We start from the raw sequence: 15,051 nt of genomic DNA, 5'->3' as shown, positions 1-15,051 counted from the left end.
GCCTCGTCAGGCATGTAATCCCAGCACTTTGGGAGGCCTAGGCGGGCGGATCACAAGGTCAGGAAATCGAGACCATCCTGGCTAACACGGTGAAACCCCATCTCTACTAAAAATACAAAAAAATTTAGCCGGGCGTGGTGGCGGGCGCCTGTAGTCCCAGCTACTCGGGAGGCTGAGGCAGGAGAATGGCGTGAACCCGGGAGGCGGAGCTTGCAGTGGGCCGAGATTGCGCCACTGCACTCCAGCCTGGGTGACAGAGTGAGACTCTGTCTCAAAAAAAAAAAAAAAAAAAAAAGAGGTGGCCCCGGGTGTGGGATTCACATTTTGAGTGGCCACTTGTGGTGGGACCTCAATGATCCAGGGTTTGTCTATGATTCTGGCTGTGCAGTTGCCCTTCTCTACAATCCCAATAATCCATGTTTGGTGGCCTTCACCATATTTGGGGGACTTTATCTCTGCACAGAACCGAGCTGCTTGCTGATGTGGTAAACAGATCAGAAGGCCGCCTGAGGTCTCTGGGCAGGTCCCGTGCATGAGACCGAACATGTTTCCGCATGCCTTGCTCGCTGCAGCCATCTTGGCCAGCACCGGGAGGTTGTGAATTACAAATGACACCTCGTTCCTCTGCTGCTTGGCCAGGTTCTGCACATGGCCCAAAATCCCAAAGCCCGTGATGTCAGTGGCCGCGGGGGCATTGAACGTGTGCATGAGTCCGGCAGCTGTACTGTTGAGCCTTGCCATGTTCATCATCGCCTCCTGGTAGACTGGCTCTGCATCTTCTTGGGTGACCACTAGTTTAATCTTATTCCATTTCTCAGGAATATCCAGCCACTGGTGCACAGCCACTGCCACCTGTGTCCCCAGGGGTTTTGTCTACACCAGCACGTCTCCTGACACTGCACTGTCTGGCATGATAAATTCATTGGGCTGGCAGACAGTGGTAGCGACTCCTCCCAGGACAATCCAGGGGTTTAGAACTGTTTGGCTGCCTGTTACAGACGTTCCTGCTTCTTCAGCTGCGTCTTTAAAACCTCGGATAATCAGAGGCATCACTTTATCCCTTTCTCTGTCAGTCATTTTATTACTGACTCCAAGGAGCATCAGCATATTGTCACATTCCATGACCCCCGTTGTGTAGAGGTCACTGAGAACACTGACACATGCTATCCTGCCCATCATGTAAGGGTCGTCTACGATCGGGTAAATGTAATCTATGGTTTGAACCAAGGAAAGCCCACCGTGCCTCAAAGAAATGACACAAGTATCCATTCCAATGCCAAGCCTTGGCATAACGGCTCCCAGAAACTGCTCATCTTCTTGGAAGTGGTTCTCCTGTAAAGATTCCAGCAATTTTTGCAGGACATCTTGGGGCACTTTGCAGCCTGCGTCCTTCAGTTCAGTGAATCTGGTTAGGCAGAAGCTCCTGTCCAATTCGTAACTTTCTGGGTTAAAAGGACTCCCGCGTACACATGGTTCTTGTGCCCCGCGCTCTTCTCAGCTCAGCCCCTCCCCTGCCTCTGGGGGTTGACTGGTTTCTTTATGGATCCACTAGCTTGCTTTGCGCCCTCCGCCTCCTCCCGAAAACGGGCCGCCGTCCGCTCCCACAATGCACCGGGCGCGGCCGGGCTCCCTTAGCGTCGCTTGAATAAAAATGCCGCGGTCCGGGCCCGCGCTTGGGCGCCGCGGGGGCTCCCCTGGCTCGGCCGGGCCGCCGTGCTCCCCAAGTGTAGGCAATTTTCTGTAACAACTCAGAGCAGACACAGAAGTGAAGACCTAGATGATACCTTGGAACTTCTCATGTGCTGGGTTTTGTGTTTAAAGGCCATTCAACATAATACAGCATATTTAAAACACGAAGGAAGTAATTTTTAAATGCTTTATTTTATGTACTTAGGGAATGTTATAAATACTGTAAAATGTTTACTCTCCAAACACTTTAAATATAAATTCTTCTATTCCTTGGTGTATTTGAAAGTAGTAGCATTTATTTAGTAAGTCTGAAAGACGAATGTAATTATTTTGCTGATGGTATTATGGGAAGTTATTTCAGTTCATTAATAAAGGAAGCTAGGTACTTAAATGCCTTAAAGTGTAAGGGGTTAATTTATCATTGCTAAGTTAGACTTGAGTATATCACAGTGGTTTGGAGAATTGGATTATTGTCATAGTTTCTCAGTTACCATGAGAACTTACTTTTTAAAAAAATCAACTTTATCAAGGTATAATTTACATGAATAAAATGCACCCATTTTAAGCGTACACTTCAGATGAGTTTTACAAATCTATACATCTGTGGAACTACCATCACCACAATCAGGATATAAAACATCTACATAACCCAGAAAGTTTCTTCATGTTCCTTTGCAGTCAATCCCCTCCCCTACAGACCCTAGGAAAACACTGATGTACTTTACACCACAATAGATTAGTTTTGTCTGTTGTAGAATTTGATATAAATTCAATTACAAAATATGTACTCTTTTGTGTCTGACTTCTTTCACACAACATCATGTTTTCAGATTCATTTGTGTTGCATGCATCAGTAGGTTACATTTAGGCTGTTCACAACTTTTGGTTATTATGAATAAAGCTACTATGGACATTTATGTACTAGTCTTTGTGAGAATATAGGTTTCATTTTTCCTGGGTAAGTATCTAAAAGTGAAATTGATGGGTTCTATTATATATTCAACTTTATAAGAAACTGTCAGATTGTTTGTCTAAAATGGTTGCATCATTTTTTACTCTCACTGACACTTGGTGACACTTGGTATTATTACTCTTGTTAAAATAAGCAAAAGAAGTAAAAAGCTGAAGAATCTAAAAAACCAACAACTCTTCTTGTATCTGTAAGAGGAGTGAGGACACAGGGAAAACTTCAAAATTGGAAAGACCAGCAGGGGAACACAGAGAATCACAATTTACTAGAATAGACACCCACAAACAGAAACCTCCATATTCTGTTCTTCTTAACAAGGCCTGTCCTCAGGAGAAACTATTTTATCAGGCCTGAATCTGCTGGGGTTTAATCAGAGCCTTACCCACCAAGGGGAAGAGAAATGCCCAACTCCAGTTTTCCACATGGAAAAGGAGAAATACCCAACTCCAACTTTTTCCACCCATCCTGTCTCACAGGGAGAGGGGAGAAAACTGAGAAGCACTGGTAAAGCTCATAGTTCAGGGGCACAGGCTCCCTAAAAGACTGAGAACTAATCACGGGAATATAGAAAACCACGTTGCCTTACTACCGTGTTATTAAAGGCCTATTTACCCTGTACATCATTTTACCCCATGTATCATGTCTACCTTTTAACAGAAAAAGTATAAGATATCCAAAAAGGCAACAAGTGTGGTTTGAAGAGACTGACAAGCATCAGAACCAGAGTTAGATACATCAGAAATGTTGATATTTAACCAGGAATTAAAACAAATAATTACTAGTATGCCAAGAGCTTTAATGGATAAAGGAGACAACATGCAAGAACAGGTAAATAATGTAAGCAGAGAGATGGAGATTCTAAGAAAGAGTAAAAAGATGTACTAGAGATAAAAAATACTGTAACAGAAATGAAAAATGCCTTTCCTGGGCTTATTAGTAGACTGGACATTCCTGAGGAAAAAATCTGTGAGCTTGAAGATATATGACAACAGAAACTCCCAAAACAGAAAGGCAAAGAGAGAAGAGACTGAAAAAACAGAACAGAATATCCAAGGACTGTAGGACAACTAAAAAAAGGTATACCATTTGTTTAATGCAAATACCAGATGGAGAAGAAAGAGAAAAGGAACAGAAGAAATACTGGAAGCAATAATGACTGAGAATTTCCTTAAATTAATGTCAGATGCGAAATCATAGATCCAGGAATCTCAGAGAACACTAAGCAGGATAATTGCCAAACAAAATCTGGGCATTTTATATTCAAATTTCAGAGAATCAAAGATTTTTTTAAATTTTTGAAAGAAGCCAGAGTACAAACACCTTACCTAGAGAGGAGCAAAGGTAAGAATTGTATCCATCTCCCCGAAAACTGTACAAGCAAGAAGAGAGTGGAGTGAGACATTTAAAGAGTTAAAGAAAAAAACCCATCAACCCTGAATTTTGTGCCCTATAAAATTATTCCCAAAACTGAAAGAAAAATCAATAATTTCTCAGCAAAACAAAAATGAGGACATTTGCTGCAAATATACCTGCCTCGCAAGAAATGTTAAGAAAAGTTCTTTAGAGAGAAGAAAAATTATATAGGTCAGAAATTCGAATCGACTTAAGGAAAGGAACAGCATGGGGGAATGAGTAAGTGAAAGTAAAATAAAAACTTACTTTATTCTTAATCTAACACAACAATTTGTTCAAAATAATATCAACAATGTATTCAATTTTATAGATATAGATATGTTTACATATAAGTAAAATGAATGACAGCAATGAGGCAAGTGAGGGAAGGGAAGAATTGAAATATCCTGTTATTACAAAGAATAACAGACAATAAATCGTGACAGAGCAAGACCCTGTTTCAAAAAACAAAAAGAAAAAAAAGAAATTGTACTATGGTGAAGTTGTGTAGTGTTTTTTTAAAGTGGGCTTGGATTTGTTGTGAATGTATATTGCACACTTTAAGACAACCACTAAAAGAGAAAAAAAAGAAGCATGGCGAAGCGTGGCTAATATGCTAAGAAAGGAGAGAAGATGGAATTACATAAAATACTAAATTAAAACAACAAAAGCCAGAAAAACTATGGAAGACAAAAACAAAAACAAAGAAAAATGGCAACAGATAGAAAACAGTAAAAATGTAGTAGATATTAATCCAACTATATTATAATCACTTTAACTGTCAATAGTCTAAATAAACCAATTAAATGGCAGAGATTGAAGAGTAGATTAAAAAAAAAGACCCAAATACACATCTGCAAGAATTCCACTTTAAATACAAAGACATATATAGATTAAAAGTAAAAGAAGGAAGATAGATATACCATGCTAATACTAATTTAAAAAGTAAAAGTAGCTATATTAATTTCAGACAGAGCAGACTTCAGAGCAAGGAAAGTTATCAGGGATAAAGAGGGGCATTATATAATGATAAAGAGGTCAGTTCTCCAAGGAGATATAAAAACTTTAACATATATCACAACAGATTGTCAAAATATGTGAGATAAAAACTGATAGAACTGCGAGGAAAAATAGATGAATTCACTCTTGTACTTACAGATTTTAACACTCTGTCAGAAATGAACAGATCCAGCAGGCAGAAAATCAATAAGGACATAGTTTAACTCAACAGCCCCATCAGTCAACTGTATATAATTGACATCTATAGACTACCACATCCAACAACAACAGTTTACACATTTTTCTTAAATTCACATGGAACATTTATCAAGATAGATCAAATTCTGGGTCTCTGAAAACACACCTTTAGAAATTTAAAATTACAGAAATTAAAAAATGTCTGCCCTCAGACCACAGTGGAATTAAACTAGAAATTGATAACAAAAAGGTAGCTGGGAAATCCCCAAATACTTGGAGATTAAACAACATGTTTCTAAATAACACGTGGTCAAAGGAAAAATTTCAAGAGAAGTTTAAAGATATTTTGAACTAAATGAAAATGAAAATACAACTTATCAAAATTTGGGGAGTGAAGTGAAAGCAGTGCTTAGAAGGAAATTTATAGCATTGAAAGCATATATTAGAAAAAGGAAAGATTCAATAATTGAAGTCTCCACCTTAGGAAACTAGGAAAAGAATAAAAAATTAAATCCAAAGTAAGCAGAAATAGTAAAAAATAAGCACAGAAATCAGTGAAATTTAAAACCAGGAAATCAACACAGAAAAACCAGCAAAACCAGAAGCAAAAGGCCAGAAGCTGGTTTTTCTAAAAAGATCAATATAATTGATAAGCCTCTAGCCAGGCTAAGAAAAAAAGAAGGAAGACACAAATATTAGTATCAAAAATGAAAGAAGAAACATCAGTACAGACCCCATAGACATTAAAATGATAATTAAAATGATGATAAAGAAATATTATGATCAACTCTATACTCACTAAATTGATAACCTAGATGAAATAGACCCATTTTTTGAAAGACACAAGTTTTCAAAACCCAAACATGAAGAAATAGACAATCTAAATTAAAGAAGTTAAATCAATAATAATATTCTAAAAAAGAAATGACTCATCTGTCATGAACCTACCATGAAAGATGGGTTCACTGGTGAATTCTACCAAATATTTAAGAAGGAAATTACATCAATTTTCTGCAATCTCTTCCTAAGGAGAGAAACAGAGGGAATACTCTTTCTGTGAGACCAGCATTACCCTAAGACAAAAATCACACAGACATTACAAGAAAGGAAAACTGCAGACCAATACCTCTCATGAATTTATAAATGCAAAACTCCTTAACAAAATATTAGCAAATTGAATCCAATAATTTCAAAAAAGAAATATACAACATGACCAAGTGGAATTTATCCCATGTATGCAAGGCTGATTTAACATTTGAAAACCAATTAATGTAATTTATCACATCAAAAAGCAAAAGAAAAAAATCACATAATCATATTCATAGGTGCAGAAAAAGCATTTGATAAAAATCTAACCCCCATTCATTATAAAAATTCTCAGCAAACTAGGAATAGAGTGGGAATTTCCTCAGCTTGGTAAAGAATAGCTACAAAAACCTATATCTAACATTATACTTAATGGTGACTAAGATTGGGAATAAGGCAAGCATGTCCTCTTTCATCAGTGCTTTTCAACATTGTACTAGTAGTCCTTGCTAATGCAATTAAACAAGAAAATGAAATAAATAAATGTTACAGAGATTGAGATTAAACAAGTAAAATTTTCTTTGAAGATAACATGATTTCTTACATAAAAAATCTGAGAGTCAACAACAAAAACTCCTGGAACTAATAAATGATTATAGAAAGCTTGCAAAATACAAAGTTAATATACAAAAGTCAATTGCTTTCTTATATACCAGCAATGAACAAGACGAATTTGAAATTAAAAACATATATCAATTCTTTTCAACTTGATCTATAGGTTTAATGCAATCCCAATAAAAATCTCAGCAAGTTATTTATGAATATCAGCAAACTGATTGTAAAGTTTATATGGAGAGGCAAAAGACCCAGCCAACTCAATATTGCAGGAGAAGAACAAAGTTAAAGGATTGACACTACCCAATTTCAAGACTTACTATACAGCTATAGTATTCCAGATAGTGTGGTGTTGTTGAAAAAACAAATAAATAGACCAAAAGGCAAGAACAGAGAGTCCAGAAATGGCTGAAAACTCCCCAAATTTGGGGAGAGAAATGGACATCTAGATTTATAAGGTGCAAAAATCCCCAAATAGTTTGAACCAGAAAAGGAATACACTGAGACACAGTATAATTAAGTTGTCAAAAAGACAAAGATAGGGAAAATTTTGAAATCAGGAAGAAAAAATTGACTCACATCACATACAAGTAAAGTACCATAAGACTATCAGACAATTTCTGAGCAGAAACTTTGCAGGCCAAGACAGAGTAGGATGATATATTCAAAGTGCTGAAAGGGGGGAAAAAAAACTGTCAACCAAGAATGCTTTATCTGGCAAAGCTGTTCTTCAGAAATGAAAGAGAGATAAAGACTTTACCAAACAAATAAAAACTGGAGGCATTCAATACCACTAAACTTGACTTACAAGAAATAATAATGATTCCAGGTACAGTGGTTCATGCCCATAGCCCCAGCACATTGGGAGTCTGAGGCGGGAGGATCACTTGAGCTTGGGAGGTTGAGGCTACAATGAGCTGTGATTATGCCATTGCACTTCACATGGGCAACAGAGAAAGACTCTGTCTCAAAAATAATAGGAAAAAAATCGACTAGGTTTGGTGGCTCATGCCTGTAATCTCAGCACTTTGGGATGCTGAGGTGGGTGGATCACTTGAGGTTGGGAGTTTGAGACCAACCTGGCCAACATAGTGAAACCCCATCTCTACTAAAAATACAAAAAACTTTAGCCAGGGGTGGTGGCAGATGCCTATAATTCCAGCTACTCAGGAGACTGAGGGAAGAGAATTGCTTGAACCTGGGAGGCGGAGATTGCAGTGAGCCGAGATCATGCCACCGCACCCCAGCCTGGGCAACAGAGTGAGACTCTGTCTCAAAAAAAAAGGAAAAAATAATAAAGGAAGTTCTTCAAGTTGAAAAGAAAAGGATGCTAATTAAAAATGTAAAAACATAACTGTACAAAGCTTATTAGCAAAAAAAGTATAGTTAAATTCAGAATTCTGTAATTTGTAATTGTGTATAAACTACTTTCAGCTCTAGTAAAAGAGTGAAAAGACAATGTATTCTTGAAACTACAATAATTTGTTAATGGATGCATAATATTTAAAAATTTACATTGTAACATCAATAAGTTGAAATGTGTGTGGAGGAGAAGTATAGAATTTGTATATGCAAATGAAGTTGTATGACCTTAAAATTGGTTGTTATAACTATAATGTTTTATGTAGCCTCATGGTAACCACAATAAAAAAACCTGTAGTAGATATACAAAAGACTCAGAGAAAGAAATCAGAGCCTATCACCACAAAAAGTAATCAAATTGTAAGGGAAGACAGCAAGAGAGAATGAAAGGAACAAAGGAATTACAAAACAGTCAGAAAACAATTAACAAGATGTCAATAGCAAATCCTTACCTATCAATAATTACTTTAAATATGAATGAATTAAATTCTTCAATCAAAAGACATACAGTAGCTAGATGGATGAAAAAAAAAAAAAACAAGATCCAAGTACATGCTGCCCGCAAGAGACTCACTTTAGCTTTAAGAACATGCATAGGCTGAAAGGTGAAAAAAATAGAAAAAAAAAAATCCATGCAAATGGTAACCAAAAGAAAGCAGGGTGGCTATACTTACATTAGAAAAAAATAGCCTTTCAATAAAAAACTGTCAACAGAGACAATAGATCATCACAGAATGTTAAATGGGTCAACTCATCAAGAATATATAACAATTATAACTATATCTGCACTAAACATAAGAGAACTTAACTATATAAAACAAATATTAAAATAACTGAAAGGAGAAATAAACAGCAATATAGTAATAGTAGAATACTTTAATACCCCACTCTCAACAATGGATAGATCACCCACATAGGAAAATCAATAAGCAAGCAGTGGATTTGAATACCATTGTATAATCAATGGACCTAACAGACACATATAGGACATTTTATCCAACAGCAACAGAGTATAACTTTTTCTCAAGTGCATATGGGACAGTCTCCAGGATAAATTATATGTTTCAAGAAGACTGAAATTATATCAAGTATCTTTTCTGACCACAAAGGTAGGAAACTAGAAATCAGTAACAAGAGGAAAATTAGAAAATTCACAAATCCATGGAAATGAAGCAACATGCTCCTGAACGACCAATAGGTCAAAAAGAAATCAAAAGGGAAATTAAAACTATTATGAGATAAACAAAATTGAAAACACAACAAACTAAAAGATATGGATGCAACAAAAGCAGTTCTAAAAGGAAAGTTTAGGCCGGGCGTGATAGCTCACACCTGTAATCTCAGCACTTTGGGAGACCAAGGCGGGTGGATCACCTGAGGTCGGGAGTTTGAGACCAGCCTGACCAATATGGTGAAACCCCATCTCTACTAAAAATACAAAATTAGCCGGGCATGGTGGTGCATGCCTGTAATCCCAGCTACTCGGGAGGCTGAGGCAGGAGAATCGCTTGAACCCGGGAGGCAGAGGCAGTGATGAGCTGAGATTACGCCATTGCATTCCAGCCTGGGCAACAAGAGCAAAACTCTGTCTCAAAAAAATAAATAAATAAAAAATTAAAAAGTCAAAAAAGGAAAGTTTATAGCTATAAATGCCTACATTTAAAAAGAAAGATATCAAATTAATAATCTAACTTTACACTTTAAGGAACTAGAAAAACAAGAACAAACCAAGCCCAAAGTTAGCAGAAGAAAGAAAATAATAAAGATTAGTGCTAAAATAAATAACATAAAAACAGAGAAACAATGAAAAAGAATAAAATGAAGAGTTAGTTTTAACAAAAATAAACAAAATTGACACACCTTTAGCTAGACTAACCAAAAAAAGAGATGACTCAAATAAATAAAAAGAACAAAGAGGAGACATTACAAATGATACCACAGAAATACAATAAAGACCACTATGAACAACTATATACCAATGAATTGTATAACCTAGAAGAAATGGATAAATTCTTAGAAACATATGATCTGTGGATACTGAATCAGAATCATGAAAAAAATAGAAAGCCTGAACAAACCAATAACAAATAAGAAGATTGGATTGGTAATCAAAAACCTCCCAACAGGCCAAAGCCCAGGAGCATAAGTCTTCACTGGTGAGTTCTACCAAAATTTAAAGAATACTTGATGCTAATTGTTCTTCAATTCTCTTAAAAAATTGAAGAGGAGGAACAGTTCCATCCTTATTTTATGAGGCCAGCATTATCCCCATAACAAAGCTAGATAAAGACATTACAAGAAAAGAAAAGTACAGGTCAATATCCTTGATGAACACAGATTCAGAAAATTTTGTCAAAATACTAGCAACCAAATTCAACAGCACATTAGAAGAATCACACACCACGATCAAGTGAGATTTATCCCCGTAATGCAAGGATGCTTCAATATGCACAAATCAATAAATGTGATACACCATATTAACAAAATGATGAATAAAAAGCATGATTATCTCAATACATGCATAAAAAGCATTGACAATATTCAACATGTTTTTATGATAAAACCTCTCAACAAATTGATATAAAAATAATGCACCTTAACATAAAAAGACCATTTGTGTAAAACTCACAGATAATATTATATACTCAACTATGAAAAACTAAAAGCTTTTCCTTTAAGATCAGGAATAGGACAAGAGTGCTCACTCTCATCAATTCTATTCGACATAGTACTGGAAGTTCTGGCCAGAGAAATTAGGCAAGGAAAAGAAATAAAAGGCATCCAAATCAGAAAGGAAGAAGTAAAATTATTCTGTTTACAGATAACATGATTTTATATATAGGAAATCCTAAAGACCATACCAAACAACTTTAGTATCTAAAACTAAACTAAAATTAATAAATGAATTCAGTAAAGTTGCAGGATACAAAATCAATATACAAAATCAGTTGCATTTATATACATTAACGACAAAAATATCTGAAAAAGATATAAAGAAAAGAATTCCATTTATAATAGCATCAAAACATAAAATACTTAAGAAAAAATTTAATTAAGGAAATGAGAGATATATGCACTGAAAACTGTAATATATTGATGGAAGAAATTGATGAAGGCACAATTAAATGGAAAGATATCCCATGTTCATGGGTTGGAAGAATTAGTACTGTTAAAATGCCCATACTACCCAAAGTTTTCTATAGATTCATTAGAATCCCTATCAAAATTTCAATGGCATTTTTTTTGCAGAAATAGAAAAAACAATTTTAAAGTTCATATGGAATCATGAAAGACCCTGAATAGCCAAAGAAATCTCGAGAAGGAATAAAACTGGAGGCATCATCACACTTCTTGCTTTCAAACTGTATTACAAAGCTATAGTAATAAAAGCAATATCTTACTGGCATAAAATCAGACACTCAAAATAATAAAAAATAAAGTTATTCCATATTTATCCTGGAATAAATCCTGTTCATATGCCAATAGAATAATAAAGAGCCCAGAAATAAACTTATGCATATATGGTCAAATAATATTTGATAAGGGTATCAAGAATAACAAAGGGAAAGGATGGTCTTTTCAACAAATGGTGTTGTGTTGAGAAAACTGTAATGTCCACGTGTAAAAAAATGAAATTGGACCCCTATCTAATAACACTCACAAAAATTAACTCAAGATAGATTAAAGTCTTAAACATAAGACCTGCAACTATAAAACTCATAGACAAAAACATAGGAGAAAAGCTTCTTGACAATGATCTTGGCAGTGATTTTTTGGATATGATACGAAAAGCATAGGCAACAAAAGTAAAAATAAACAAGTGGAAATACATCAAACGAAAAGTTTCTGCACAGCAAAGGAAACAATTAAGTAAAAGGCCACCTATAAAAGAAAATACCTGCAAACCATATATCCAGTAAGGCGTTAATATCTAAAATACATAAAGAACTCATACAACTCAGTAAAAAACAAAACAAAACAAAATAACAACAATACAAATGGCCAATAGGTATATGAAAAGGTGCTCAATATCACTGATCAACAGAGAAGTGCAAATCAAAACCACAATGAGGTATGAGGTACTACCTCACTTCTATTAATATGGCTACTATTAAAAAAGACAAGAGATACAAGTGTTGATGAAGATGTGGAGAAGAGAACCTTGTGCACTGTTGGTGGGAATGTAAACTGGTATAGCCATTATGAAAATAGTATAGAGGTTTCTCAAAAAATTAATAATAGAACTGTCATTGATCAAGCAATCCCACCCATGGAAATATATCCAAAGAAAATGAAATTTGTATGTCAAATATAGATATCTGCACTCCCATGTTCATTGCAGAATTATTCACAACAGTCAAGACAGGGAAACAACCTAAGTGTCTGTTGAGAGATGAATGAATTTTATACATACATGATGAAATATTATTTAGTTATGAAAAGGAATAAAATCCTATCATTTGGGGGAAATGAGAAGATGCTGGTCAAAGCATACAAATGTTCAGTTATAAGATGAATAAGTTTTATATTCTGGCAGAATATTTTATGCCAGGACTATAGTCACCTGTTGTAGATGACTATAGTTAACAATAGTGTATTGTATATTTGAAAATTTCTGAGTGTGGTAGATTTCAAATGTCACTACACAAACAAAAAATCATAATTCTGTGAAGACAGATGTGTTAACCTGATTGTGGTAATTATCTCACATCATAAGTGTATGTCAAATCATCACATTATACACCTTAAATATATACAATATTATTTGTCAATTACACCTCAATAAACTAGGTTAAAAAAACAAAAAACAAAAAAAACTAGTTACTTGTAAACCAGCAAGCACCATGACCTCATCTAGGGCAAATTAGGTACCTCTGCAGTCAGGTGATGCTGTCTTGCAATAGAGTCCTTTGGCTTTTTCTGGATACCAGTAGATGTGATGATGGGTTGTCCTTTCCAGCCAGGTCACAAACAGCCACACTTAATCTTCCTCAAATACATCAAGTGCATTTTTAGCTTCAAGTCTTATTCATGCCATTTCCTCCCAATCAAGAATAGCTTTATATTAGTCAGAATCCTGGCAACAGGATCACTACATAATTTTCAGGGCCCATGAAAGAAGAAAATGCAGGGCCTCTTGTTCAAATATATTAAGAATTCCAAGACTGTTGCAGAAGAGCATTAAACCAAGCATGCGGCCTTTCTGAGCATGGATCCCCATGTGACAGCACAGGAAACAGACAGCACATTCACCTGGAATTTTGAGGTGACTTTTAAGTTAAGAGATAATTTACAGAGATGTGTGCAGAGCTGAGAAATCAATAATGCATATTGAAGCACCAAGATATTAGCTAGCAGCAGCAGCAGCAAACTTTTGCCACCCCAGGCCTGAAGGGACACAGGAGAATAAGGAGTGGCCAGAACCTCATTGAGAGCTAAAGCAATAAATAAACAGCCACCCCCAAATAAATGTAGCTATAGAGAAACAAAACTACTGCCAGAATTATGGCAACACACAGAGGAAGTGGGAAAAATAATAACCTGTTATCTCTCCCTTTCCACCTTCAATGTCCAGGTGGTACCTGGCAAGGGAGCCAGCCCCTGGGTAATCTGGTTTCTGGACAGCCTCGTGGAAACTGGAAGAGAATAAAGAAAAATGGAGAATGAATCTGGAAGCAAATATTTTAACCAGCACGATTTTCAGCTGTTTTGCCTGTTTACACATTTTCCATTCTTTAGAAGAATTCTCATCAGCTTCAGCTACGTGTTAGAATTATCTGGGGGAGCTTTAAAAGCTTTTATCACTTGGTTCCAATCCTGGAGACTCTGGTTTAAATGATCTGGTGTACAGCTTGGATATCAGGATGTCTAAAGTCTTCCCAGGTGTTTCTGATGGGCAGCCAAGGTTGAGCTTTAGAGCAGTGTTTCTCAAACTCAGCAGATTGACATTTTGGACCAGATAATCTTTTGTTGTGGAGAGATGTCCTGCACATTGTAGAATGTGTCCTTCATCCACTAGATGCCAGTAGCTCCCCCACCCACACTTTGTGACCACCAAAAATATCTGCAGACATTGCCAAATGTCCCTTGGGAGCAATGTTCCTTGCCCCACCCCTGTTTGAAAACCACTGCTCTGGAACAGGGTTCTCAGAGTGTGATCCCTGCACTGGCAGCATCAGCAGAGCAGGTGGAGGTGAGGTTGAGAAGTTGTTAGAAATGCAAATTCTCAGCCCCCATCTCAGACTTAACTGTGTAGAAAACTCTGGAGTGGGGCACCAGATAATTCTGATGCATGCTCAAGTTAGAACCACTGCTTTAGAGCCTGAATTGAGTTTCTATTCTTCAGAAAGAACTTTAAAAAACAAAATCTGTGTCAGCTTTTACCTATAAACTTGTACCTTTTATTTGAACTTCTAGGGTACTATTTTCTGTATTTCTCATGTTAATAATCATATGTTTGTTACCAAATCAATAACTTTGACACTGGGTTATTTTAGGTAAGTTTCTTCTCCTTGACAAGATTTCATGCTCTTCAAGAACAAGGACTGCCAAGATGACATTCAGCAGACTTTACAGCCTAGTCCTGCTTGGGGAGGAGGTGGAGGTCACCTGGGGAAATGACTCTAGGAGAACCGACCTTAAATTCACTCATTTCCCAGGTAAGCACTTAGAAGTGTATCAGGGAAATGCTTCTCAGACTTTCATGTGCAAATAAATCTGAAGATGTTAAAATGCAGATTGTGTTCCTATTTCTCCACATCCTCTCCAGCACCTGTTGTTTCCTGACTTTTTAATGATCG

The 15,051-nt window shown here is 36.2% G+C and overlaps 1 pseudogene; it reads right to left on the bottom strand.

The window, feature by feature from the left end:
- Positions 1–297: 297 nt before the first annotated feature.
- On the bottom strand, positions 298–1,476 carry LOC100582410 (annotated as a pseudogene).
- Positions 1,477–15,051: the final 13,575 nt, after the last annotated feature.

The sequence above is a fragment of the Nomascus leucogenys genome, chromosome 22a (genome assembly GCF_006542625.1).
Source record: "Nomascus leucogenys isolate Asia chromosome 22a, Asia_NLE_v1, whole genome shotgun sequence".
Classification (NCBI taxonomy): Eukaryota; Metazoa; Chordata; class Mammalia; order Primates; family Hylobatidae; genus Nomascus; species Nomascus leucogenys.
The sequence above is the reverse complement of the archived record's forward strand: the minus strand, read 5'-3'. Positions and strand labels throughout refer to the sequence as shown.